This window comes from Balaenoptera acutorostrata, chromosome 3, assembly GCF_949987535.1.
Source record: "Balaenoptera acutorostrata chromosome 3, mBalAcu1.1, whole genome shotgun sequence".
Lineage (NCBI taxonomy): Eukaryota > Metazoa > Chordata > Mammalia > Artiodactyla > Balaenopteridae > Balaenoptera > Balaenoptera acutorostrata.
In genome coordinates this window covers 68,611,742-68,638,844 of record NC_080066.1, presented here as the reverse complement: position 1 = coordinate 68,638,844, position 27,103 = coordinate 68,611,742, and the positions used below count along the sequence as shown (strand labels likewise).

The 27,103-nt window shown below is 45.5% G+C and overlaps 1 long non-coding RNA gene across 1 annotated transcript in view; it reads left to right on the top strand.

Annotated features, from left to right (window-relative positions):
- Nucleotides 1-20,564, top strand: part of LOC130707650 (uncharacterized) — a 70,025-nt gene extending 49,461 nt beyond the window's left edge. Inside the window, exon 3 of the long non-coding RNA XR_009007648.1 lies at nucleotides 20,452-20,564. This is a non-coding gene — a long non-coding RNA (uncharacterized LOC130707650). The remainder of the gene's footprint in view (nucleotides 1-20,451) is intronic.
- Nucleotides 20,565-27,103: the final 6,539 nt, after the last annotated feature.

The following is a 27,103-nucleotide window of genomic DNA, read 5'->3' as shown; positions in this document are numbered from 1 at the left end:
CAGTCCTAGCAGGAGAAGCATTCCAGTTCTAAGACCCGTGACTGCCATTACTCAGGCTGGGACATTTGTCCAGGTTCCTGGAGAAACAACCCTGCCCTCTTATTCCAAACTCCCTGTTACAGCACACTCAGAGTCAGGCCTGGGCTTTGGGGGAGGCAGGGGCTGTAGAACTGTTGACTCTCACACCGGCAGATCCCCACAATGGAGGAAAGCTGGGGACTAGAATGTTCCCTTCACACCCTGTGTGACCCTGGCCTCGGGTTAGAGGCTATGAAGTCTCCGTTAGCAAATGACAGGAAGCACATGGAGAAAGATGCTAACCTTCATGAGAAATCAAAGAAATAACTATTAAGCTGCAAAGCATCCTCGTATTCAGCAATGCCCCGTGTGGGGTGGGACACTGGGGCGTGAATTGGTAAATCTGTCTGGAGAGCAACTTGAGAATCTGTAGCTTAGAAATGCTTGTTTCCTTTCACCCAGCAATTTCTCTTCTAGGAATGTGTCCTAAGGAAATAGGCACAGATGTGAAAGGAAAGATTTACGTTAAAAAATGTACCTCATGACAGTTCTTATAATTGGGAAAATGGAAACTGTTCCACGGCAGGGCAATAGTTATGACTCTAGGGCCTCTCGGAGGAAGGACTATTATGAGGCCTTAAAAAAAAGATGTTTGCAAAAAAAAATTTAATGATGTGAGAAAATACTCATAAATACTCATTATATAAATAAATATATATCATACAAAATTATCTTAATGGTATAAACTCAAGTCTGCCAAGAAAATTGCAAAGAAAGAAGTTTAAAAGCAATATGCCTAAGCAAAAACTTGACTGACCGTATATTTGGTACTTCGGGTGTTTTGTTTTTTTTATTTTGTTTTTTCTTTTTCTTTCCTTCCTCCCTTCCTTCCTTCCTTCCTTCCTTTCTTTCTCTTCTCTATAGTTTTCTGAATTTTTTTCCCCACATTTTCTACCGATATTCATAACAAAAAGAAAAAAGTTTAAAACCAAAAAGTCTATTTGGAAATCAGGAGCTGGTGTGTTTCATAAGCTCAGGGCTTTCCTCAAACAGATGAGGGTCTAGCCCTCCCCTTCCCACTCCCCAAAGTGGGCCAGTGAGTGACAGTGAGCTTCCAGGAGAAGGTGGCTCACAGACAAATCGATCACCTGGGTGCTCCCGGCCCTGATACAGTCACCAGTGCCCCAAGGGAGTGAGTTGACATCTCCGAGTCTCATTCTCCTTGTCTGCCGGATATCAAGTGAAAAAGGTGTCGCTCTCACTTTGTGGATGAGGAAGCTGAGGCTCAGAGAGGTTGAGTAAGCTGACAGGTAAGTTACTCAAAGTACTAACAGCCAGGAAAGGGCCCCAGTGTTTGGAGCCAAGGTCAGACAAGGCCACCCTCCACAGCTAGTAAATGGCAGAGCTGGGATTCGAACCCAGGCCTGTCTGACTCTGAAAGGTGTGATACCACACCCAGGGGTATCAACACCGAAAGTTGTAGATTGAAGGACGTGCTGCTTCTCAGTCCAGGTGCACAGGAAAGCCACCTGGGAAGCTTTTCAAAACTACAGATGCTGAGGCCTTGTCCCCCCAAGCGAATTAAGCCAGACTTTCTGGGGTGGGGCCCTGACATCTGCATTTTAAAGTCTCCATGTGGTTTCAATGTGCACCCAGGAATGAGAACCACTGAGCTGGATTCTCTCAACAGTCCCTTCCCACCTGAACATTCCCGGGTGCTGTCTTGTCCAAGGTCACGCAGCTAATTAGAGGTGAAATAAGAAAGTGGGCCCAGACATCAGGCCTTCCCAGCAGGGCTCTGTCTGCTCCCTGCCCACCCTGGGGCTCAGGTTCGAGGAGCCAGAGCCCCTGTGCTGTTTCCTGTTTGGGTGTCTTCCAGCTCTTCCCAGCCAGGCCTCTGCTAGCCCCAGTCCTGCAGGGCTGTTGTTTCCATTCTGCTCCTCCACGAGCCCCTCCAGGGCCTGGCTCCCCCCGCACCTCGCCCCCTACCCCTGCCCCACAGCAGGGGCTGAGGTGGGAGGCCCCCTCTCACACCGTCCAGCCTTGGGCAGGCCCAGCCGTCCCATCACAGGCACCAGCCCTCTCCCTGGCCTCATAGTCACTGAAGACATTGTCTCAGGAAGGGCCCCTGGCACTGCCTGTGGCTTCCCTGATGAGCTGGCAGGACAGATTGGCATTGTGGGCCCTGAGGGCTGGAGTGGGAAGAACCAGAGCCTCCGAGGGACAGCCTCAGTGAGCCCTGCCAGACAAACCACAAGCTGGGGGCCCTCGCAGCCTGGGCGGGGGGATCCCTGCAGTGGGACCACGCCTGAGGGGTGTCTCTGCTCTCTGCAGCCCCTGGCAGGGAGCAGCAGTGCCCAGTAGGGAGGCAGTGACCTTATGCAGCTGAAGTCATTTGTGAAGTGAGCAAACTAAGATGATTTCCAGTCCCTGTGTCAACCGAGAGACCAAGCAAAAATGACTTAGTTACTTGCTCCAGGAATGTTAAGACTGTCTACAATGCTAAGACTGTCTGTTAAGACTGTCTGCTTGTGAACTGTCTACTCACAAGCAGATCATCAGGACTCACTTCAAGATCCTCACATCCCTGTGCTCTGCAATCCAAAACTCTGTAAATTTCCCCCAGTCCCAACCACCTCCCTGCCGGCTTTAAGTAAGCGCAGGCCTTAATGTCCTATCTGTGCTCTTCCGTGACTGCCCCATTTCGGACACAGCCTGTGAGGGTGGATTCTCCTTTACTGCCAGAGGCCTAGAAAACAGCTCTACTTAACAGTTCTCTTGTGTCTTTTGGGCAGTCCACGGTCAACTTCTTGCTGACAACCTTGGCTGGTGTGCCAGTGTTGTAAAAAAATATATATATGGTCTTTGTCCCCCATTTCTGGCACAGAGCTCCTAAAACCCTTGGAATTTCCTGAGTATTAGGAGTCTCTTTTGAGCACACCTGAGTGTAGGCTAATGAGATGACTTAGGGTGGGGCTCTAGACAGCCTCAGGATGGGGCTGGTCACCAGAAAAACCAAGTGATTAGAGGGTTGGAACCTTCAGACCCACCTACTGACCTCTGGGAAGTGGGGGAAGGGCTACCGATTAAGCTCTATAAAAACTCTTGAACAACCAGAGTGGATGGGCTTCTGGGTTGGTGAACACATGGAGATTTGGGGAGAGTGACTTGCTGAGAGGGTATGGAAGCTCCGTGCCCTTCCCACATGCCTTGCCCTGTGCATCTCTTCCATCTGGCTGTTCCTAAATGGCATCCTTTTATAATAAACTGGTAGATGTAAGTAAATTGTTTCTCTGAGTTCTGTGAGCTGCTCTAGCAAATTGATCAAACCTGCAGAGGGGCTGTAGCTACCTCTGATCTATAGCCAGCTGGTCAGAAGCACAGGTGGTAACCTGGGACTTGTAATTGGCGTCTGAAGTCAGGGGGAGGCAGTCTTGTAGGACTGAGCCCTTAACCTGTGGGATTTGATACCATCTCCAGGTAGATAGTGTCAGAATTGAGTTAAGTTTGCTGGGCATCCCGTCAGTGTCCGCTGAGAACTGGAGAATTACTTGGTAGTATGGAAAAACAATACACACTGGGGTACCTCGATAAAGGTCAATTAGGCTCAGGAAAATAAAGACCTCGTCCCCCTTCTTACGCTCTGAGAGCCTGGTTTGAACCTCCCCTACTGAATAGTGGCCTGAATAGGTGGGCTAAATATGAGCCTCCAGAAGAAAGCAGCCCTGCGGACACCTCGATGTTAGCCCAGCGAGACTGACTTTAGACTTCTGGCCTCCAGAGCTGTGTGAGAATAAACTTGTGCTGTCGTTAAGCCTCCGGGTTTGTGGCACTTTGTTACAGCAGCACTAAGAAATGACTGCACCTGCCGTGTCAGATAAAGGTCAGTGTGCAGGCTCAGGGAGAGGAGGGGAGGAGGATGTGAGCCAGCCTCTGAGACGGGCCATCGGGCACAGGGCGCTCAGTATATGTGGAAGTAACAGCATCACTGGCTGGGGACACAGGGCTTTTGCAATTTTCGGGTGCTCGGTGACAACTGGGTGAGGGTGCGGAGTGAGGGAGGTGGGACCCACTGCAGTGGACCTTGCAGGCGGGGTGCCACGGTGGGCTTTAGGCTGGAAAGGAATGGGGTTTGCCTTGAGATCCAGGAAGGTCACCCTGGCTGCAGAGAGATGGGTGGACCAAAAGCACCTATGGGGAGGCAGTCACAGGGGTCCTAGGAGTGGGGATGAAGGCCAGCGTGAGCAAGGATGCCCACCAAGGAAGGAAAAGAGGGCACAGCTGATGGTACCCACGCCAGCACCCACAAGAAGAGCTGAAGGGACAAGATGGGGGGCAGAGGAAACGACCTTAGTAGTGGCAGGATGTCCCCCACGGCCTTCTATGTGTTTGATCCTTTACTCCTCTGGGCCTTAGTTGCCCTGTTGGTACAGTGATCCCTGAAGTTCTCACAGCGAACGGTCTCTGAGCCCGAGGCCTCAGCGAGACCACGCCATGCTCCCCACCGGCTGCAGTATGGAGGTGTAGTTCCACAGCGTGTCCAGCAGGGGGCGGGGCGGCCCACGTCCTTCTTAACTCTAGGGCTCAAGAGGAACTGTTTCCCCCAAAAGTGTGGCGTGCGCGCGAGGGCCCACGAGTGTGGCTCTTGACATCTGTGTCAGTTTGGGCCCTCTGGTAAGCGGATATTGAGACGGAGTTAGGAGTGCAAGAGCTTGGCTGAGGCTTAAACTTGTGAAAGATGGGGAGGGAGGAAGCAGGATTGGCAGGAAGAGCCTCAGACAGAGATGCAGATCTAGCAACATCTCCACCAGCCCCTACCCACAGGGAGCTCTGGAGCCCAGACTGCCGGTCAGAGGAGTCCTGCTGTGGGCTGAAACGGGCAGGCCCTTGAAACTTGTGGTGCTTAGTCATTGGCTGAGGGCTGCTTGGGAAGATAAGGCTTAATATTCTGTGGACAGAAGGTGCTGGAGGCTGTCAGCTAACTGCACTCTCTGCAGCCAGTCTGCCTGTTCTTTCTTCAAGAGGGATCAGGGATCAAGCGGAACACACCTCCTTTCTCTCCAAGCACAGTCTTCCACGACCAACCCATGTTCTTCCTCTCTGCTCCTTGCTAGTGGGGCTCCTCTCTAGCTGCCCTCCCTAAACCCCTCGCTTTCAGGTCAGCTTTCCGGACCTCGAGGGCAGGGAGCCTGGCGTAAGCTGGTCTTCGTATTAATGTGTCCGATATGAGGGAAGAGCCAGGACAATCCGAGGCGCCCGGAGGAATCAGAGCCCAGCCCTCCTCACCCTGTTTGGGGTTTGCACAAATTAGCACCCACTCTTTCTGGAATTCCTGTAGCACAATCAGGGTAATCTTCCCTACCAGCCACCAAGGATAGGATCCAAAACATAAATGTAGGAGGGGCCACACTCCCCCCAAGGGAATAGCACACAAAGAGCACAAGAGCCCTGGTGGTTTTAAGGGGTCTGTGCCTCTCCCACACCCCCAGCACAACTTCACCTCTCAGCACTCGTGGGGACCCAGGAAAGGGAGCTTTGAAAGGAACTTTTCCAGAACCAGATCTGAGGGTGCTCAAGGAGATCAGCGGTGGGTTGCGCTGGGGGAGTGGGGGGTTCTCCTGCATATGCCACACTGGGCTGCCCCTTCTTCCCAGTTCCTCTCAGGCACTGTGATGCCCATCTGCCACTTTGGAGGACTTGGGCAGGGCCTGCAGCTCCACTCTCCCAGGTCCAGATGGTCATCGCATCCCTTCCTCCCCCTACTCCCCCCACTGGCCTCACCCCCAGCCCCACTCAGAGCAAGGACCTGGGCAAAAGCCAACACTGCCTCCCAGCACCTTCTCCTTCCAGAGAAGAGGGTCCTTGGTTGTCATGGAGACCAGGTCCACCTGCCCATCGTCCCTCAGCCTTCCTGCAGGGAGGGAGGCAGACAGCTGGGGTGGGAGAGTGGAAGATGGACAGTTATCCACATAGAGATAACAGGAAAAAAATGTCCCCCTCCCCCCTCCACACACACACACACACATACACACACACACATACACACACACACACATCTAGAGCTTGAGAAAGAATGGGCAGAGTGCGAGGTTTGTTGTGACTGTGATCTATTATTGTGTACAGCATTGAGTGTCAACAGGGATGCACTCATGTGCAGGACCACATGTCGGTGTGACTGGAACATGTTTCAGTGGGTCTGCCTGTACGAGACCATGTTTATCCTGCTAGTGTGTTTGGCTGGCCTGTGTGTATTGTAGTGTGTGAAAATGTGTAAATAGTAAAGGGTGTGCCTGTGAGCATGAGTGTGCTGTGGTGTGTGCACACACACGTGAAAGTGGGTGATTTGGGGGTTGTGAGTGCCCTGTTATCCCACAGACCTTGTCCCTAATGTGGGCTAGCTGGGACTTCCCAGTTCTACAATGAAGTGAGTCGGGGGGAAACTTGGGAGACCCAGGAAGGAGCAGGCACCCTGAGGCAAAGGACTGGCCAACTCCCCTTACCTCATGGTAAGATTATGCAGCCTCGCCCCATCTCCATTCTCCTCCTTGAACTAGGAGCCTTGCCAAGGTAGTTCCTAATTTTTCCCCTTAAATCAGAAGTTCTCAGAGGGTAGGGCCTATATCTTTAAATTCTTATTGAAATAGGATTCCCAAATAAAATACAGGATACCCAGTTAAATTTGAATTTCAGATTAAAAAATGAATAATATTTTTAGTATAAATGCACTCCAAATATTGCACAGAATATACTTATACTAAAAAATTACTGTATCTTAAAATTGAAACTTAACTGGGAATGCTATATTTTTATTTGCTAAATCTGGCAACCCTATACTGGAAACCCCCCCAAAGACACAAATAGGCTGAAAATGAATGGATAGAAAAAGATATTCCATGCAAATAGTAACCAAAATAGAGCTGGGTGGCTATATATACTAACAACAAACAAAATAGATTTTAGATAAAAAATTGTTACAAGACATTGGGATATATTCATAAAAGGGGCAATCCATCAAGAAGATATAATGATATAAACAAAAATGCTCCTAACAACAGAGTCCCAAAATATATGATGAAAACACTGACAGAACTGAAGGGAGAGATACACAATTCTACAGTAATAGTTGGAGATTTCAATACCCCACTTTCAATAATGCATAGAACAACTAGAAAGAAGATCAATTAGGGAATAAAGGACCTGAACAGAGCTATAAACCAAATAGACCTGACAGGCACATACAGAACCCCCCACCCAACAGTAGCAGAATATACATTCTTCTCAATGCACATGGAACATTCTCCAGGATAGACCACATGTTAGGTCACAAAACAAGTCTCAATAGATTTTTGAAATTTAAATCATCCAAAGGATCTTCTCTGACCACAATGGAATGAAACTAGAAACCAACAACAGAAGGAAAGCTGGAAAATTCACAAATATTTGGAAATTAAACAACACACTCTTAAACAACCAGTGGGTCAAAGAAGAAATCACAAGGGAGATGAGAAAGTTAGAAAACACTTTGACACAATGAGAATGAAAACACAACATACCAAAACTTCTGGGATTCAGCAATAACAGTGCTTAGAGGGAAATTTTAGCTGTAAATGCCTACATTATAATAGAAGAAAGATCTCAAATCGATAACTTTATATCTTAAGAAACTAGAAAAAAAGAGCAAACTGAACCCAAAGCAAGCAGAAGGAAGAAAATAGTAAAGATTAGAGCAGAGATAAAGAAAATAGAGACTAGAAAAATAGAGAAAATCAATGAAACAAAAAGTTGGTTCTTTGAAAAGATCACAAAATTGACACACCATTAGCTAAGAAAAAAGAAATGACTCAAATTACTAAAATCAGATATGAAATTGGGGACATTACTACCAACTACACAGAAATGAAAAAAAATTATAAGAGAATATGAACAACTGTATGCCAAAAAACTGAATAACCTAGATGAAATAAACAAATTCCTAGAAAGAAACAAACTACCAAAATTGACTCAAGAAGAAATAGAAAATCTGAACAGATCTATATGTGGTAAAGAGACTGAATCAATAATAAACAATTTCCCATCAAAGAGAAGCCCAGAGCCAGATGGCTTCACTGGTGAAGTCCACCAATCATTTAAAGAAGAATCAACACTAATCTTTCTCCAACTCTTCCAAAATAATAGAAGAGGAAGGAATACTTTTTAATTCATCCTATGAGGCCAGCATTACCCTCATACCAAATCCAGACAAAGATGTTACATGAAAAGAAAACTGCAAGCCAATAGCCCTGTGAACATTAGATGGTCTAAGTTCTAAATAATTGCTGTATTTATTGTTGAATGTGTGTGGGGAAGGGGTGCATTGTATGTTGGCACTTTTTATTATTTACCCTTTAAAAAACATTGTTTTCAACATGTAAACTCCCAATTATACAGTGGGCCTTGGCACACCTAAACCAAGCTTCTATATGGGATGGTTTGGAGATCAATTTAATTATAGTGAAATCCTTCAAACCATCTTCTGACATAGTTTGTATCTCAGTAGATTCAAAATTATAAATGATTACAGTCATTATAAAGATGAAGAAATAGAACTTGAGTTACTCAATTCTGTCATCCTTTTAAAGCCATGGGTCAAAAGTTCTCTGTCTTTCAGCCACTTTCCCTGATTTCTGGAGAAGGAAAACTTCAGAAGTTTTTCCCAAATAGAGTGAAAAAAATTTCTGGTGAAGATGTTTTGCTGGAAATTTTTGACTACAAAAAACATTTAAAAAACACTATTAAAAAAAATACTATAATCAATACCAAAGAAACAAAGTTATAAACAGTATTACAATTTCTGGGATTTGTTGTGACACGGAATTTTTAGAATTTCTACCAAATCTATCCTTCTACTTTTCCTAACTGTTTATTTATCTATGGCTTCATGTAAAAGTAATTTTTTTAAGTTAAAAATAATGGGATGCGCTGGTAGTAGAGGTAGAGGCTCTCTGGAGAGTCAGGTCCTCAATGCCCTCTAGACTAACCAAGGAGTTCCATGAGAGATCTAGAGATTTTACACCTGTTAAATTCATCAAAGAATTTCCTAGGTTTTGGGATCATGGTGCAAGTCAGTAATACGGTTCCAAATTGCTTCTCTTTATATGGACCACTTAAGAGCTTCAAAATGAAGCTGATGTTGATGCAATAAGGATCTACTACATCTTGAATGAAGGCAGCAAGGCAACCAAGGACATCTTCTACTTCTCTGTTGAAGACAGTACCGTGTGGGTGACAGGGTCTTGGTGCTCTGGCCGGGTGTCAGGCCTGAGCCTCTGAGGTGGGAGACCCGAGTTCAGGATATTGGGCCACCAGAGACGTCCTGGCCCCCATGTAATGTCAATTAGTGAGAGCTCTCCCAGAGATCTCTGTCTCAACGCTAAGACCCAGCTCCACTCAACGACCAGCAAGCTCCAGTGCTGGACACCCCGTGCCAAACAACCAGCAAGACAGGAAAACAACCACACCCATTAGCAGAGAGGCTGCCTAAAATCATAATAAGTTCACAGACACCCCAAAACACACCACCAGACGCGTTCCTGCCACCAGAGAGACAAGATCCAGCCTCATCCACCAGAACACAGGCACCACTCCCCTCCACCAGGAAGCCTACACAACCCACTGAACCAACCTTACCCAATGGGGGCAGACACCAAAAACAACAGGAACTATGAACCTGCAGCCTGCAAAAAGGAGAACCCAAACACAGTAAGTTAAGCAAAATGAGAAGACAGAGAAATACGCAGCACATGAAGGAGCAAAGTAAAAACTCACCAGACCAAACAAATGAAGAGGAAATAGGCAGTCTACCTGAAAAAGAATTCAGAGTAATAATAGTAAAGATGATCCAAAATCATGGAAATAGAATGGAGAAAATACAAGAAACGTTTAACAAGGACCTAGAAGAACTAAAGAGCAAACAAACAATGACGAACAACACAGTGAATGAAATTAAAAATTCTCTAGAAGGAATCAATAGCAGAATAACTGAGGCAGAAGAACGGATAAGTGACCTGGAAGATAAAATAGTGGAAATAACTACTGCAGAGCAGAATAAAGAAAAAAGAATGAAAAGAATTCAGGACAGGCTCAGAGACTTCTGGGACAACATTAAATGCACCAACATTCGAATTATAGGGGTCCCAGAAAAAGAAGAGAAAAAGAAAGGGACTGAGAAAATATTTGAAGAGATTATAGTTGAAAACTTCCCTAATATGGGAAAGGAAATAGTCAATCAAGTTCAGGAAGTGCAGAGAGTCCCATACCGGATAAATCCAAGGAGAAACACGCCAAGACACATATTAATCAAACTTTCAAATATTAAATACAAAGAAAAAATATTAAAATCAGCAAGGGAAAATCAACAAATAACATACAAGGGAATCCCCATAAGGTTAACAGCTGATCTTTCAGCAGAAACTCTGCAAGCCAGAAGGGAGTGGCAGGACATATTTAAAGTGATGAAAGGCAAAAACCTACAACCAAGATTACTGTACGCAGCAAGGATCTCATTCAGATTCGACAGAGAAATGAAAACGTTTACAGACAAGCAAAAGCTAAGAGAATTCAGCACCACCAAACCAGCTTTACAACAAATGCTAAAGGAATTTCTCTAGGCAGGAAACACAAGAGAAGGAAAAGACCTAAAATAACAAACCCAAAACAATTAAGAAAATGGTAATAGGAACATACGTATCGATAATTACCTTAAATGTAAATGGACTAAATGCTCCAACTAAAAGACATAGACTGGCTGACTGGGTACAAAAACAAGACCTGTATATATGCTATCTACAAGAGACTGACTTCAGACCTAGGGGCACATACAGACTGAAAGTGAGGGAATGGAAAAAGATATTCCATGCAAAAGGAACTCAAAAGAAAGCTGGAGTAGCAATTCTCATATCAGACAAAATGACTTTAAAATCAAGACTATTACAAGACACAAAGAAGGACACTACATGATGATCAGGGGATCAATCCAAGAAGAAGATAGAACAATTGTAAATATTTTTGCACCCAACAGAGGAATGCCTCAATACATAAGGCAAACACTAACAGCCATAAAAGGGAAAATTGACAGTAACAACAATCATAGTAGGGGACTTTAACACCCCACTTTCACCAATGGACAGATCATCCAAAATGAAAATAAATAAGGAAACACAGGCTTTAAATGACACAATAAACAAGATGGACTTAATTGATATTTATAGGACATTCCATCCAAGAACAACAAAATACACTTTCTTCTCACGTGCTCATGGAATATTCTGCAGGATAGATCATATCTTGGGTCACAAATCAAGCCTTGGTAAATTTAAGAAATTTGAAATCATACCAAGTACCTTTTCTGACCACAACGCTATGAGACTAGATATCAATTACAGGGGGAAAAAACTGTAAAAAATACAAACACATGGAGGCTAAACAATACACTACTAAATAACCAAGAGATCACTGAAGATATCAAAGAGGAATTCAAAAAATACCTAGAAACAAATGACAATGTAAACACGACGACCCAAAACCTATGGGATGCAGCAAAATCAGTTCTAAGAGGGAAGTTTATAGCAATAAAAGCCTACCTCAAGAAACAAGAAACATCTCAAATAAACAACCTAACCTTACACCTAAAGCAATTAGAGAAAGAAGAACAAAAAACCCCCAAAGTTAGCAGAAGGAAAGAAATCATAAAGATCAGATCAGAAATAAATGAAAAAGAAATGAAGGAAACAATAGCAAAGATCAATAAAACTTAAAGCTGGTTCTTTGAGAAGATAAACAAAATTCATAAACCATTAGCCAGACTCATCAAGAAAAAAAGGGAAAAGACTCAGATCAACAGAATTAGAAATGAAATAGGAGAAGTAACAACTGACACTACAGAAATACAAAAGATCATCAGAGATTACTACAAGCAACTCCATGCCAATAAAATGGACAACCTGGAAGAAATGGACAAATTCTTAGAAAAGCACAACCTTCCAACTCTGAACCAGGAAGAAGTAGAAAATATAAACAGACCAATCCCAAGAACTAAAATTGAAACTGTGATTAAAAAATCTTCCAACAAGCAAAAGCCCAGGAACAGATGGCTTCCCAGGCAAAGTCTATCAAACATTTAGAGAAGAGCCAACATCTATCCTTCTCAAACTTTTCCAAAATATAGCAGAGGGAGGAACACTCCCAAACTCATTCTACGAGGCCACAATAAACCTGATACCAAAACCAGACAAAGATGACCCCGAAAAAGAAAAGTACAGGCCAATATCACTGATGAACATAGATTCAAAAATCCTCAACAAAATACTACCAAACAGAATCCAACAGCACATTAAAAGGATCATACACCATGATCAAGTGGGGTTTATCACAGGAATGCAAGGAATCTTCAATATATGCAAATCAATCAATGTCATACACCATATTAACAAATTGAAGAATAAAAACCATATGATCATCTCAGTAGATGCAGAAAAAGCTTTTGACAAAATTCAACAGCCATTTATGTTAAAAACTCTCCAGAAAGCAGGCATAAAGGGAACCTACCTCAACATAATAAAGGCCATATATGACAAACCCACAGCCAACATCGTTCTCAGTGGTGAAAAACTGAAACCATTTCCACTAAGATCAGGAACAAGACAAGTTGCCCACTCTCACAACTATTATTCAACATAGTTTTGGAAGTTTTAGCCACAGCAATCAGAGAAGAAAAAGAAATAAAAGGAATCCAAATCAGAAAAGAAGAAGTAAAGCTGTCACTGTTTGCAGATGACATGATACTATACATAGAAAATCCTAAAGATGCTACCAGAAAACTACTAGAGCTAATCAATGAATTTGGTAAAGTAGCAGGATACAAAATTAATGCACAGAAATCTCACGCATTCCTATACACTAATGATGAAAATTCTGAAAGTAAAATTAAGGAAACACTCCCATTTACCACTGCAACAAAAAGAATAATATACCTAGGAATAAACCTACCTAAGGAGACAAAAGACCTGTATGCAGAAAACTATAAGACACTGATGAAAGAAATTAAAGATGATACAAACAGATGGAGAGATATACCATGTTCCTGGATTGGAAGAATCAACATTGTGAAAATGACTATACTATCCAAAGCAATCTACAGATTCAATGCAATCCCTATCAAACTACCACTGGCATTTTTCACAGAACTAGAACAAAAAATTTCACAATTTGTATGGAAACACAAAAGACCCCAAATAGCCAAAGCAATCTTGAGAAAGAAAAATGGAGCTGGAGGAATCAGGCTCCATGACTTCATAGTATACTACAAAGCTACAGTAATCAAGACAGTATGGTACTGGCACAAAAACAGAAATATAGATCAATGGAACAGGATAGAAAGCCCAGAGATAAACCCACGCACATATGGTCACCTTATTTTTGATAAAGCAGGCAGGAGTATACAATGGAGAAAAGCCAGCCTCTTCAATAAGTAGTGCTGGGAAAACTGGACAGCCACATGTAAAAGAATGAAATTAGAATACTCCCTAATGCCATACACAAAAATAAACTCAAAATGAATTAAAGACCTAAATGTAAGGCCAGACACTGTAAAACTCTTAGAGGAAAACATAGGCAGAACACTCTATGACATAAATCACAGCAAGATCCCTTTTGACCCACCTCCTAGAGAAATGGAAATAAAAACAAAAATAAACAAATGGGACCTAATGAAACTTAAAAGCTTTTGCACAGCAAGGGAAACCATAAACAAGACGAAAACACAACCCTCAGAATGGGAGAAAATATTTGCCAATGAAGAAACTGACAAAGGATTAATCTCCAAAATATAGAAGCAGCTCATGCAGCTCAATATCAAAAAATCAATCAACCCAATCCAAAAATGGGCAGAAGACCTAAATAGACATTTCTCCAAAAAAGATATACAGATTGCCAACAAACACATGAAAGGATGCTCAACATCATTAATCATTAGAGAAATGCAAATCAAAACTACAATGAGGTATCACCTCACACCAGTCAGAATGGCCATCATCAAAATATCTACAAGCAATAAATGCTGGAGAGGGTGTAGAGAAAAGGGAATCCTCTTGGACTGTTGGTGGGAATGTAAATTGATACAGCCACTATGGAGAACAGTATGGAGGTTCCTTAAAAGACTAAAAATAGAACTACCATACGACCCAGCCATCCCACTACTGGGCATATACCCTGAGAAAACCGTAATTCAAAAAGAGTTATGTACCACAATGTTCATTGCAGCACTATTTACAATAGCCAGGACATGGAAGCAACCTAAGTGTCCATTGACAGATGAATAGGTAAAGAAGATGTGGCACATGTATACAATAGAATATTACTCAGCCATAAAAAGAAACAAAATGGAGTTATTTGTAGTGAGGTGGATGGACTTAGAGTCAGTCATACAGAGTGAAGTAAGTCAGAAAGAGAAAAACAAATACCGTATGCTAACACATACATATGAAATAAAAAAAAAATGGTTCTGAAGAACCTAGGGGCAGGACAGGAATAAAGACGCAGATGTAGAGAATGGACTTGAGGGCACAGGGAGGGGGAAGGGTAAGCTCTGACGAAGTGAGAGAGTGGCATTGACATATATACACTACCAAATGTAAAATAGATAGCTAGTGGGAAGCAGCCACATAGCACAGGGAGATCAGCTCGGTGCTTTGTGACCACCTAGAGGGGTGGGATAGGGAGGGTGGGAGAGAGATGCAAGAGGGAGGGGATATGGGGATATATGTATACATATAGTTGAGTCACTTTGTTATACAGCAGAAACTAACACACCATTGTAAAGTAATTATACTCTAAAAAAGTTGTAAAATAAATAAATAAATAAATAAAATGAAACTTTATAACCTCAGGATTAAGTCTTAAATTCTGTGTACATATATATAGATAATAAATAGATAATTATAAATAAACAAATAGTTTGTGTCTACACAGATATATATGTTTTAGTTTATTATGTATATATGTATACATAGAACTCTATCAAAAGAGAAAAATATTTTGACTCATTTGGAATGGCTGGTTATAATGTTTCTATATTCTTTATGATGAGATAAAATCGTTTCAAATTCAAAAAAAATTATATTAAATTAATGAAGTTCTTTAATGAATTATGAGTAAAGATAGATGGGCAAATATGGCTTTACTGTTCACTGAACATGAATTTGAGAAGATCAATTTGGACATGGTCATTCACAGATTTACAGAAACTGTAATGTTTTTATTTGCCACTGTGACTAGTATAGAAATATAAGTTTTTCCCCATTTTCAAAAACACGTTAATGTAGTTAGAAAGTATTAATAAGTACTATTTTCCTTTTTTGTGTTTTTATTAAAAAACTTTTTATTGGCATGGATATATATGAAGTTCAAAAAACATTTTCACCGTCTGCATTTTTTCCAGCCATTTTTATGATTTCTTTCGGTGCAAGATTATAAGAGGAAGGGATGATCCCCTCACTCTGGGTATCAGATGCACTAGGAGGGTGACTGACTGGGAGAGGCATTTATCTAAAGCCCTGAAGAACAGGCCCGCCCCAGGCTCCACGCCCACCTCACTTCCTTCTGGATAATTCCTGCATTCTAGGAATAATACCTGCCGGGGCTCCGCTGGCGCCCCCAGCCTTAACCGATGGTTCCACAATATCCCCCCTCCTCCGGCCTGGCTGCTTCCTCTGCCACGTGGTTCCAGGCCCCCAGCCAGCAGGGAGGCAGACCAGGGTGAGAGCAGAAGGGAGCCTCACGGTGCTAACTGGTGTTAAAGAATTCCCGCAGCCCTATCTTTTCTCCACAGCCAATGGGAGGCAGCTGAGAACAATGCCAGCTTTGCACTTTGTAGCCTAAAGTCAAGCAGCCACCATCCCCATGGCCTAGGTGCCCTACTTGGATGGGGAGAAGGGGCAGGGAGAAGGAGGATGTTAATAATAAAAAGCCAGCCCTTTCTCTGTGCCAGGATCCTTCCTAAGCACTTTTTATGTGTGTTACTCATTTAACCTTGATGACAAGGCAGGTACTATTAGGAATCCCATTTTATACCTGAAAGAGGCTAATATGTTCTAAGCCCCTGACCCAGGCCAGGTACAGACCAGACTTTGCTCTGTGAGGTGGCTTCTGTCCTTATCCCCATTAGATAGAGGAGGATACTGGGGCCCAGAGAGGCTAAGTAATTCTACCAAGGTCACAGAGCCAGGGAGTAGCAGAGACAGGATTTGGACTCAGATCTGGGTGCTGCTAAAGCCTTTTGCTCCTGATCACCACACAGAACGTCTTCTCTGAGGGGTCCAGTTTAAGGGGTCCACTTAAAATCCAGTCTTGGATCCAGTGGATACCAAGAGGAGGTGCCCATAGGGATGCTGGCCCCTCCCCTCCCCTCCAGCCTCGGGTCACACCTGCTGGGAGTCAGGATGCTGAATGGACTTGCTGGCCCTGGATGGTTTGCTTCCCTGGGCTACTGGCTGCCCTGTCCTCCCACTGGGGCCCATTCCTGTTCCACAGGCCTCCTCTGTGATTAAGAGGCAAGTTAGGCTCCAAGCTCCTCACTTTGCTTCCCCGGCCTGGAATATGGGGACAAAAAATTGTTCTGGGTGGGGGATGGGACCTGTACTGCCATGAGCTCCCGGGGTGAATACAGCAGAGGGCAGGGCTCTGGAGGCCCAGGTGTGGCCTCTCTTGGCTATTGATTTGGTGGGTCCCAAATGGAAGTGTTGCAGCAACAACACAGCAAAGTGGGCATTATAGACACACACACACACACACTCACACACACACACACACACACACACACACACACACACTCATTCACTCACTCACACCTGACTCAACTGACCTTGCAGCAGCTGGAGGACCCAAGTTCACCTGGGGGAAGCAGAATGTCCAGTAAAGGACTCGGACCAATTGATCCCCATATTCCCTCTTGGGTCTGACATTTTCTGTTCTTTGAGTTGTCGGCTTCAGTTTGTTCATCTGTAAAATGGGCATAATGATAGTACCTACCTCGTGGAGTTACTCTAAGAACTAAGAGGAACAGGGCAGGTCACATGTTTAAGAATAGTCGTGGCTTATAGTAAGTCCTACAGAAATGTTGGACATGGCCATCATTTGTTATGAAGCCGGTCCCCAGTCATTAGGCAATGGGGCCACCACCTGGGGTGCCCTCCAGGGTCAGCCTGGGCGGCGTGGGGGCAAAGCTGACGGTTGAGTACAAGCACTGACTCTTCCAGAAACTACTTCGCCGCTGACCAGCTGTGTGACCCAGGGCAAGTTGCCTGTCCTCCACCCCCCAACCCTCCCCTCTTCCCCCAACCCCATGCTTCAGTTTCTCATCAGTAAAATCAGGACAATTGTAAGGATTAAATGAGATAATGTGTATAGAGGGCTTAACACAGTGTCTGGGCATAAATGGTGGCCACCACCAGCACTCCCACCATCATCATCATTATCATCGTAACTTGCCACTTACAATCTGAGAGGTTGTCATGGGGATGGGAACGAAGAACAAGCATTATCGTCTTGGTTTGCAGCAAAGACCATTGGGATGCAAAAGTCAAAATGACTGACCTGAACTCCCACTGCAGAGCTCTGGCACAGCTGGGATTTAAACACATAACAGTATCAATCTCTTATATCAGCAAACCAATTTGCCGTCTGCAAACTGTTTCCACTGGCATTAGCTTCTTTATCCCAGCCTGAGACCTGGGTGGTTTTGCCCCACTTTTAAAAATAGATTTTTATTTTTTAGAGCAGTTTTAGGTTCACAGCGAAATTGAGCAGAAATTACAGAGCTTTCACATATACCCCCTGCCCTCACACAGACCCAGCCCCCCACTATCAACATCGCCCCATTTGTTACAATCCACGAGCCTACCTTGACACATGATGATCGCACAAAGTCCGTAGTTTGTATTATGGTTCACTCTTGGCGTTGTATGTTCTATGGGTTTTGACACATGTATAATGACATGTATCCACCATTACAGTATCATACAGGGTACTTTCACTGCCCTAAAAATCCTCTGTGCTCCTCCTCTTCATTCTTTCCTGCCCTTAACCCCAACTGCTGATTTTTTACTGTCTCTATGGTTTTGTCTTTTCCAGAATGTCATATAGTTGAAATCATACAGTATATAACCTTTTCAGATTGGCTCCTTTCACTGTGTAATACGCATTTAAGGTTCCTCCATGTCTTTTTATGACTTGATAGCTTATTTCCTTAATGCTGAATAATATTCCATTGTCTGGATGCACCACAGTTTATTTATCCATCACCTGCTAAGAGATATCTTGGTGGCTTCCAAGTTTTGGCAGTTATGAATAAAGCTGCCTACTCCTATAGACATCCATGTGTAGGGTTTTGTGTGGATGTGTTTTCAACTCCTCTGCATAAATACCAAAGAGTGCAGTTGTTGGGTTGTATGGTGAGGATAGGTTTAGTTTGATAAGAAACTGCCAAACTGTCTTCCAAAGTGACTGTACCATTTTGCATCCCACCAGCAATGAATGAGAGTCCCCATGGCCTCACATCCTCACCAGCATTCAGTGTTGTCAGTGTTTTGGAGTTTAGGCCCCATTTAGCAGATGAGGAGACTGAGGTACATAGAGGTTAAAGGCCTTGCCCAGGTAGTGACAGATTGCCTCCCACTCCACTGCATTCCTACACACATAACTCTCACAGTGTGCAAGCTGATGTGTGTTCTTTGGCTAAGGAGTCATTTTCCAGTGGGGCCTCTGCCCTTCACAGCAGGCTTGGGGAAGGGTCTCACCTGCAGGGAGAGGCTACTCTGGTGAATCACCTGAGAAAGGAGTCTTGCAGAGGTGACACTGAAATGAAGGGACAAACCTGCAGGGTCAGCTGTTTCTATTTCCCTCTGTGGCTGGTTGGGTGGTGTGATAGAAGGAGCTGGAGTTGGAAACAAGTCTGAATCTTGGCTCAGCCACTCGAAGCTGTATGACTGCATGTAAGTCACTTAGCCTCCGCACCTTAGTTTTCCCACCTGAAAAATGGGTGCAACTTCATGGGGTTGTTGGAAGGATCAAATGTCTGCATGTAACACAACAATTATTTAGAACTTAGACCATCTATATTCATAAGAGATATTGGTCTGTAACTTCCTTTTCTTGTGATGTCTTTGTCTGGATTTGATATCAGGGTAATTCTGGACCCATAGAATGTGTTAGGGGCTATTGTAGGTCTTGATCATGAAACTGTAAGACTTTAGGGGAAACTTCTGGGTGGTGATTCATAAACTGTTGTCCTTACTTTGAGACAAGACCAGGGGCTAAAATGTTGGAAATAAGCAAAGTGCCCACAAACTGGGCTGGTCAGAGGGCCTGGGGAACCCCAAGTAGGAAAGTAGGGGTGCTTTCAAGCTCTCCTTTGGTTCTTCCCTGGGGTTCAGTGAAGTCTTGGAAGCTGAGGCTGCCCCAGCTTTGCTGAGGAGAACACAAGTACCTGGACCTGTTGGGGCCAACAGTGCCATCTAGGCAAGGTGCCTGAGAGCCTGGACTGGACCCTGCCTGGGGCCCCCATTTCTCTCCCTTGGGTATTCTCCGACCTTTCCCCTAGACATGGAGTTGGTGCAATAACCCTCCACCAGCACCCCCAGGATTCACACACAGCGGGGAGCTGTCCTAGAGCCCTTGGGGCCAAGCTCCAGGTCTAAGAGGGTGGTCTGGTGAGCTGGTTGTTCCCGCAGCCTGGCTGGTGGCATATTGCTCTTGCAGGATTGAGATCCTGCGAGATTGGGCCACTGGAATGGTGCTGATGTGCTGATTTTGAGTGATCCTCACATCAGACTCAGGACAAGTTCCGGCTTCTGGGCTACCATTAGTCCACTGCTGACCCTTGGGCTTGAGCCCCGTGTGTGGGTCTGTGCCGTGGCTCTTGCCCATCTATGCTTTGATGATGGTGTCACCTCCGGCCTATACAGCCCCAAGAGTGGCAGGGGTGGCAGCAAGCATCCTTTACCCTGGTGCTAATTTCCAAGAGCGCCCAGGGCATCCCCCACCCCATTGCAGTCTTCTATGGCCTAAAGCGTTTGTTATTTACACCCGAACATTCTGAATGGTCAATTTATGACTAGAAAACAACTGATCCTTCTCATTCTCCGGCACATTGGGTAAGACTTGCATTTATGGTCATCACCAGTGAAGCTGACCCTTTGAGAGAGTCACTGGAAACCAGGATTCATGGCAATACATTGGATGATGCAGGGTCAGGAGTAAGGCTGCCACCAGCATTAAGTAAAGGGTAGCAGGAAACTGCAGAGGCAAAAACATCCACGTTGTTTCGATACAAACAGGTTCCTGTGAGCCATGGCATTGTGCATAATAACAGCATTCTCACTTCTTTTTTTTTCATGATGGAAGAAAGGAAATTAACCAGGAATGACATATTTGACAATAAAGAACATGAAGAGATGGTTCCTGGACCTGAACAGGAAAAGCCGGTTCTTGGATCCTACAAAGAATCTTCACGTGCACTGATTGGACAATAAACAAATATGTTAAGACCTTTTCTCTACCCATTTGTTGATAAATCACAATACCTCATAAGGGCCAAGAATTTTGTATTATATTTAAACATCAAATTGTTGATCTAGACAGGGGTGTTAAAGAGAAAAACCGCATGCCCCAAATGGCGTCGCTTGTGCTAAAGCCCATGATACCAAACCTAGATTGAATACCTAAGCTAATTGCAGCTTCAGTCTTCACCAGAAATGTAATCATAATAAACCAGTCTGGAATTTTCTGGTCACCAACAATGAGGTAATCTGTCACGTAGGCCCTCTCCAGGCCCCAGAGGAAAAAGAGGCAATCTGCATGATAAAACCCTTGCCAGTCCCTTCCCTACAAAAAGAGGACGTCCTGACCTAAAAATAATCCCCTCTTTTCTTTTGTGAATTGCCTCGCCTGTCTTTCTATAAAAACCTTCCATTTTGTACAACCCCTCGGAGCACCCTTCTAGTTGCAAGATAGGATGCTGCCGATTCATGAATCACCTAATAAAGCCAATTAGATCTTCAAGTTTACTCAGTTGAATTTTGTTTTTTAACAAGGGTCCCGCAGACACAAGGCCCTGCACATGCTAAGGGCAGATTTGACTGAGAGAGGTAAGAGTTGTTCTTGTGCACTAGAGTTCAGAACAGCTTGGAGCAGGCAGAGAAGGCCTTGGCGACCATCTGGTCCAAAGCCTGTTCTTTACAAAGAATGAGGGACTGAGATGCAGCAGTGGCAGAGGCCTCGGGGTATTTAACATGGAAGAGCTGCTAAGTTCTGGGAGCGCAGTGGAGGGAAGGGACAGAGTATCCCTGCGGCTTTCTGCTGAGCCCTGAAGTGTAGCCAGATCTGGCCAGCCAGGAGGAGAATGGAGGAGAGCCGTCCTGGGGGCAGGCACAGAGGGCCAGGGGTGAGCAGGACCAGGGGGGCCCTGCTAAGGGCTGGTCTGGCTGAGGGGCATCTGGGGAGAGGCTGCTGGACTCTAAGTGGATCTCCAAGACCTTGCTTCCAGGCTCTGAGACCCCACCCTTGTTCTCCCACGAGCCTGTCAGGATACTTGCCATTTCCACTCCTGGGTGTAACTTCAGGTTCAACCTCAGAGAAGCAAGTGGGGCTAAACCAGGACAGTACCTGGAGCCACTAAGTTTGCACACAATTTCAAGCCAAAGCAGGAAACGTCAAAGCTACAGTCCCTTGCTGGAGCTGTTTCAGGCACCTGCTGTCACCTTTCTGCCCCCTGCCATACTTGTAATCTTGTCCTCAGAGGAAAGATTTTGAAAGCCGCTGGTTAAGATATTGAAGGCCAAGTTAAAATTCAACTATATTACCTGGGACATAGAATTTATCTGATGGGGTGCTCACCATACCTTATGATGTAAATCAGTGATTCTCAGAATCCCCTGGAGGGCCTATTTAAACATACTGCTGGACCCTGAGTCAGTAAACTTGGTGCAGGGCTCACAATTATGCATTTATTTATTTATTTTTGGCTGTGTTGGGTCTTCGTTTCTGTGCGAGGGCTTTTTTTCTCTAGTTGCGGCAAGCGGGGGCCACTCTTCATCGCGGTGCGCGGGCCTCTCACTATCGCGGCCTCTCTTGTTGCGGAGCGCAGGCTCCAGACGCGCAGGCTCAGCAGTTGTGGCTCACGGGCCCAGTTGCTCCACGGCATGTGGGATCCTCCCGGACCAGGGCTCGAACCCGTGTCCCCTGCATTGGCAGGCAGACTCTCAACCACTGCGCCACCAGGGAAGCCCCACAAATCTGCATTTATAACAAGCCCGCGTGTGAAACTGATGCTGGTTTGAGACCCACACTTTGAGAACCACTGATGTGGGTGTTATCAAAGTTTAGATCCAAAGGATCTAAAGGCTGGAAATTCCCAGGGCCCAAGTGGCTCTGTACAAGGGACTACTTTCGCCTTCTGTTGGTTATTGGTGGCATGGCAGGCTTTTTTTCCTTTTTCTTTCCTTTTTTTTTTTTTTTCCCCAAACATTTTTCATGTTAAATATAATGTTTGCCAATTTCTAGTTCTTAAGTAGATGGGTTTTGTAATCCCAGAGTGAACCATGGCTTGGCTGGGAGATGGGGCTTTGGTAAACCACATGCTTACAGGCAGCAACACTTGAGCAAGAACTCAGATTCCTGACTCCCACCTTGGAGGGACCCTAATACACAAGACGCTCAGGCAGATACTTGGGGTTGTGGAAAGTGCAGCAAAGACGGAGTCAGGCCTGGGCCCTGGGCGCACTCTGCTACACGTTAGCTGTGAGCCTGGGCAACCTGCATCATCTCTCCCAGCCTCAGTTTCCTTTCCTGAGAAATGGGGAAGATAATAGTTGTTTAGTCCAACACACACACATATGTTATATTTATATTAGTATTAATGGTTCTTGGCACATAATAAGCACTGTATAGATTAACAGAATGATGATGATGATAGTGATGGTGATGGTGATGAAGACAGTGATGCTGATAATGATTGGCAAGATGTTCTTCCCTATAACGCATATTCTCACATTAAAAATTAATTACAAATTTTAAAAAATAGTTGTTTAGTCCACCCTGACTTACAAATTATGAGGACTGAAGGATTGAACACTGTTCAAGGAACACTGTTGATTTCTCATAGTAATAACAGGATTTATGGACTGGATACACTGCCCCAAGTGCTTTCTCTCATTTACACCTCATAACAGCTCTGTGAGGCCAGAGTTATTCTTATCTTCATGATGAAGAAAAGGAGATGGAGTACCAGGAGGTCAAACAACTGTCCTGATGACATTGTGCGGGAGCTGGGGTTTGAACCCACATATTACGGCTCCGGAGCCAGGTACTTGGCCACTGCACTATGTGAGAGCGCACAGTGTTTCTGGAGCACAGCTGTCTTTGGGCTGCACGCACGTGCAGGCTCTGCCAGGGGGCCCTACCAGGCTGAGCCATCTGTCCTCCCTGTGAGTGAATGTGTCTGCTTGCCATCATGGCCCCAGGGAGAGTGGGGAGAGCAGAGCTCTGGGGAGGCTGACCCCGAGCTTCCCTCACTGAGCCCACTTACGAGGCTCCTCCCTCCATCATCCATTTCCATACCCCCCACCTATGCGCAGTACACATATGGATCCATCCAGTCCCACACACAGGCGCACAAGCTCCTAGAGTGGATTGAGAGCAAAGAGCCTGCTGCCCAGGTGAAGGCATCCCCAGTGAGGGATGCAGCTCTCAGAGGCCCCAGACCTGCCTGCTTCCAGGTGGCTCACCGGTCATCCCCTGTCAGATATGGGGTGAGAGAGGACACCCCGAGAGCAGCCCAGCATTTCTCCCACACCAGAGTCAGCCTGTGTGTGTTGTACAGAGGCCACGGAGAAAGGGGGTGAGGGACAAAGAAAGAGAGCGAGGGGGACAGAGAAGAGAGACAGAGCCACAGGGACAGGGAGAGGGAAACACACAGAGATGAGAAGGGCTGTAGGACAAAAACAAGCAGATGTGGTGGGAGGATAGAGCTGGAGGAGAGACAGGAGGAAGAGAGAAACCATGAAAGTCAAGGGGAGGTGGAGAGGGGAGAACCCCACACCCAGACATGAAGAGCAGCAGAGGGGGTGCCAGGAGGGGAGGGGGCAGAGTGGGAAAGGTAGGCACTAGAGGTTTAGTGAAGAGGTGTGGGGAGGTCACAGACATACAGACTTGAAGCATGGAAAAGTAGATGCACCAGTGGAGACAGGTAAGGGGGAGAGAGCATGGGGAGACAATAAAAAAGAAAGAAAGAAGGAAATGAAGACCAGAAGAATTATATGCAGGGAAAGGTATTGAATAAGGCACTTGCTGTGTGCTGGAATTACCAAGAGAAAGAGCCAATCCCTGTCCTCAAGCAGCTTGTTCTCCAGCAGGAAGTCAAACACACAACCAGGAAATGATAAAAACAAAAACCAAAAACCAAAAAAACAATTCAGAAGTACAGAAAAGAAGGAGGCTCGGGGAGTTATGGAAAGTAGCACAGAGGCTGGGCATCTAAACCATCCCAGTCACAGTGCAGGAGGGCTTCCTGGAGGAGGCAACATCTGAGGAAAGAATGAGGAAGAGTCTGGAAGGTGCTCAGGTGGAGAGAAAGACAAGAGTGTGATGAGAGAGACAACACAGAGATGCAGGGGTTGGGAAAGGTCTTGGAGGACCCGGTTTGGACCTCATCCCAGAGGCAGCTGGGAACCCCTGATGGGTTTCAACGAGGCAGATGTGTGTGCGTTTGGTCAGGGGTGCATGAGCTGCTGGGTGGAGAATGGATTGTTCGGCACAAGGCAGGAGGCAGAAGGACCAGTCAGGGTGGCCCAAGCAAAACACACTGCTGTGCTAGGGTAGTAACAGTAGAGACGGAGAGGAAGGAAAGGAATTGAGGGACAGTAAGATCTGCAGGGCCTGACACTGAGTGCCTGAGGGCAGGTGCTATATGGATGTGTGTCGGGGGGTGGCATGAACGAGGCAGCCAGTGAGGACTGGAGGAGAACCTCCCTCCGATGGGCTCCACAGCTTTGGGAACCTCCCTCCCTCTGGCCCCGTGCTACAGTGCAGCTCCCACCCATGGTCTGGGATGTGTGCTCACAGCTGCGGGTCTTTCCTAGGAGACTACAAGCTTCTGGCAGGCAAGGACCAAGACCTCCTCACTCTGCCCAGTGGCACCCAATGCGGGGCCTGGGAAAAGCTAGGCAAACAAACATACTGAATGGGTCAGAGCCTGATGTCGAGATGCCTCCCTATGGCATGCTGGGATTTGAGCCAAAGCGTTATTAAGGCTGAAGCTACAGGTGCCCATGGCAGCCCTATTGGATTGGTTGAGCAGTTATCCAGCATCTCCTATGTGTCAACTGCTTTTTGTGATTAAAAAAAGAAAGACAGAACACATGGTCACAGCCCCATCAAAAGAGACAGTACAAATATATTTAATTATGATAATTATACTACAGTGTGAATCAGGCAACCGTGGAGGTAGTATCAGGACAGCTACCTAGAGGTAGTGCCTTCTGAGCTGGGATTTGAAAGATGAATAGGAGTTTGCCATGCAGAGAAAGAGGTGTAAAGGCATTCAAGGCTGAGGCTAGAGCATGGTTTACAGCACTGAGGCATGAAAGAGTCTAAAGGAGACCAGAGCTTCCACTGCAAACTCTCATTTATTCCACAATTTTTAACACGTCCCCTCGGCCTCCCTCCGGTTTCACCTGCAGCTCAGTGCATTGTCCAAGAGAGCTCAGACTTGAACTAACAGCATCCCACCTCAAGTAAGAGCTGGTGGGGAGGGGGTGTCTTTCTACTTTCTGCCCCAGGGCATTCTCCAAGCTAAAGTAATGCCATAAGGGGCAGCCCTCAAACAGTGGGGAAGAGGAGCCCATGGATGAATGTCCACTGAATGACTCTTGGCAGGCAATCTGGACACATCCCAGATGCCTCCGGGGAAGTGGGCCCCCTTGGCTCCAGCAGTGACCTTGAGAACACACAATATAAAGCCAATTTTTATGTTGGCTTTTCCTCCTTCCCAGTCTCACTAATTACCCCATTCACTCTTCCACTCTTGCTTCCTGGGATCGCCTTCCAATTAAGCCACCTGCGTCCAATTCCTTTCTCAGGCTCTGCTTTGGGGAGAATTCAAACTAAGACGGGCCATGTCGCAGGGGACCAGGAGGTGGGAGGTATTGTGGTATAGACAGTCACACCACAGAAAATGCACACATTTCTGTGTATCTCCTAGGGGCCAAGCCCTTGACTTGCAGAGGGAATGCCAAGTTCTTTGTGAGGGCCCTAGCTCTTCCAGACCTCTGTTCTGATTGGGGAGAGTGACAGAAGGGGCGAGCCAGCAGCACGTGAGGAATCAGAAACATTTTCTTTCTGCTTTGGGAGTGTGTCATGTGGGTTGTGGGCAGCAGATTGATGTTCCTAATTACATTTGGCTTAAGCTGATATTAAGTATTTGTCTCGTTCCCAGAGCCCACAATGCTGGCGGATGGTGGGGAAGGTGCCAAGAGGCATGCTGGGTAGCCGAGGATGACAATCTGGGATTTTAAATATCCATGAGAGATAAAAATGGATGAGTCACAGTCATGGGGGCAGGGTGACTAGTGTTCCTGAGTTGCCCTTTAACGGTTTCCAGGGTCTGGAGGGGCCTTGGAAAGGTTTTGAGGTCCATCCTCCTGTCTTGAGGCTGACCTGCCCAAGACAACCCAGACAGGGAATGTGACCACTTCTGATGCTGGAGAGCTCTCTAAGGGCAAATGCTTTCATGTATCCTATTTAAATTTCTTCTGCTGCAGGTCGAAGGTCTATTTTGCTTAATTTGTTCTTGGTGGCATTAAATATTCACTGAGCACCTACTGGCATTAAATACTCACTGAGGGGTACATGGTAAGAGAAGGCATGCCTTGGTGCTCAGAACGCCTGTGGGCTCACAGTCTATATTGACCAGAAGCTCATGAAAACAAGACCAGACACTTGGACCCAAATGCAACACGGGCAACCAGGGGGTTGGAGTTGTCAGGGGTTTGGCAAGGAG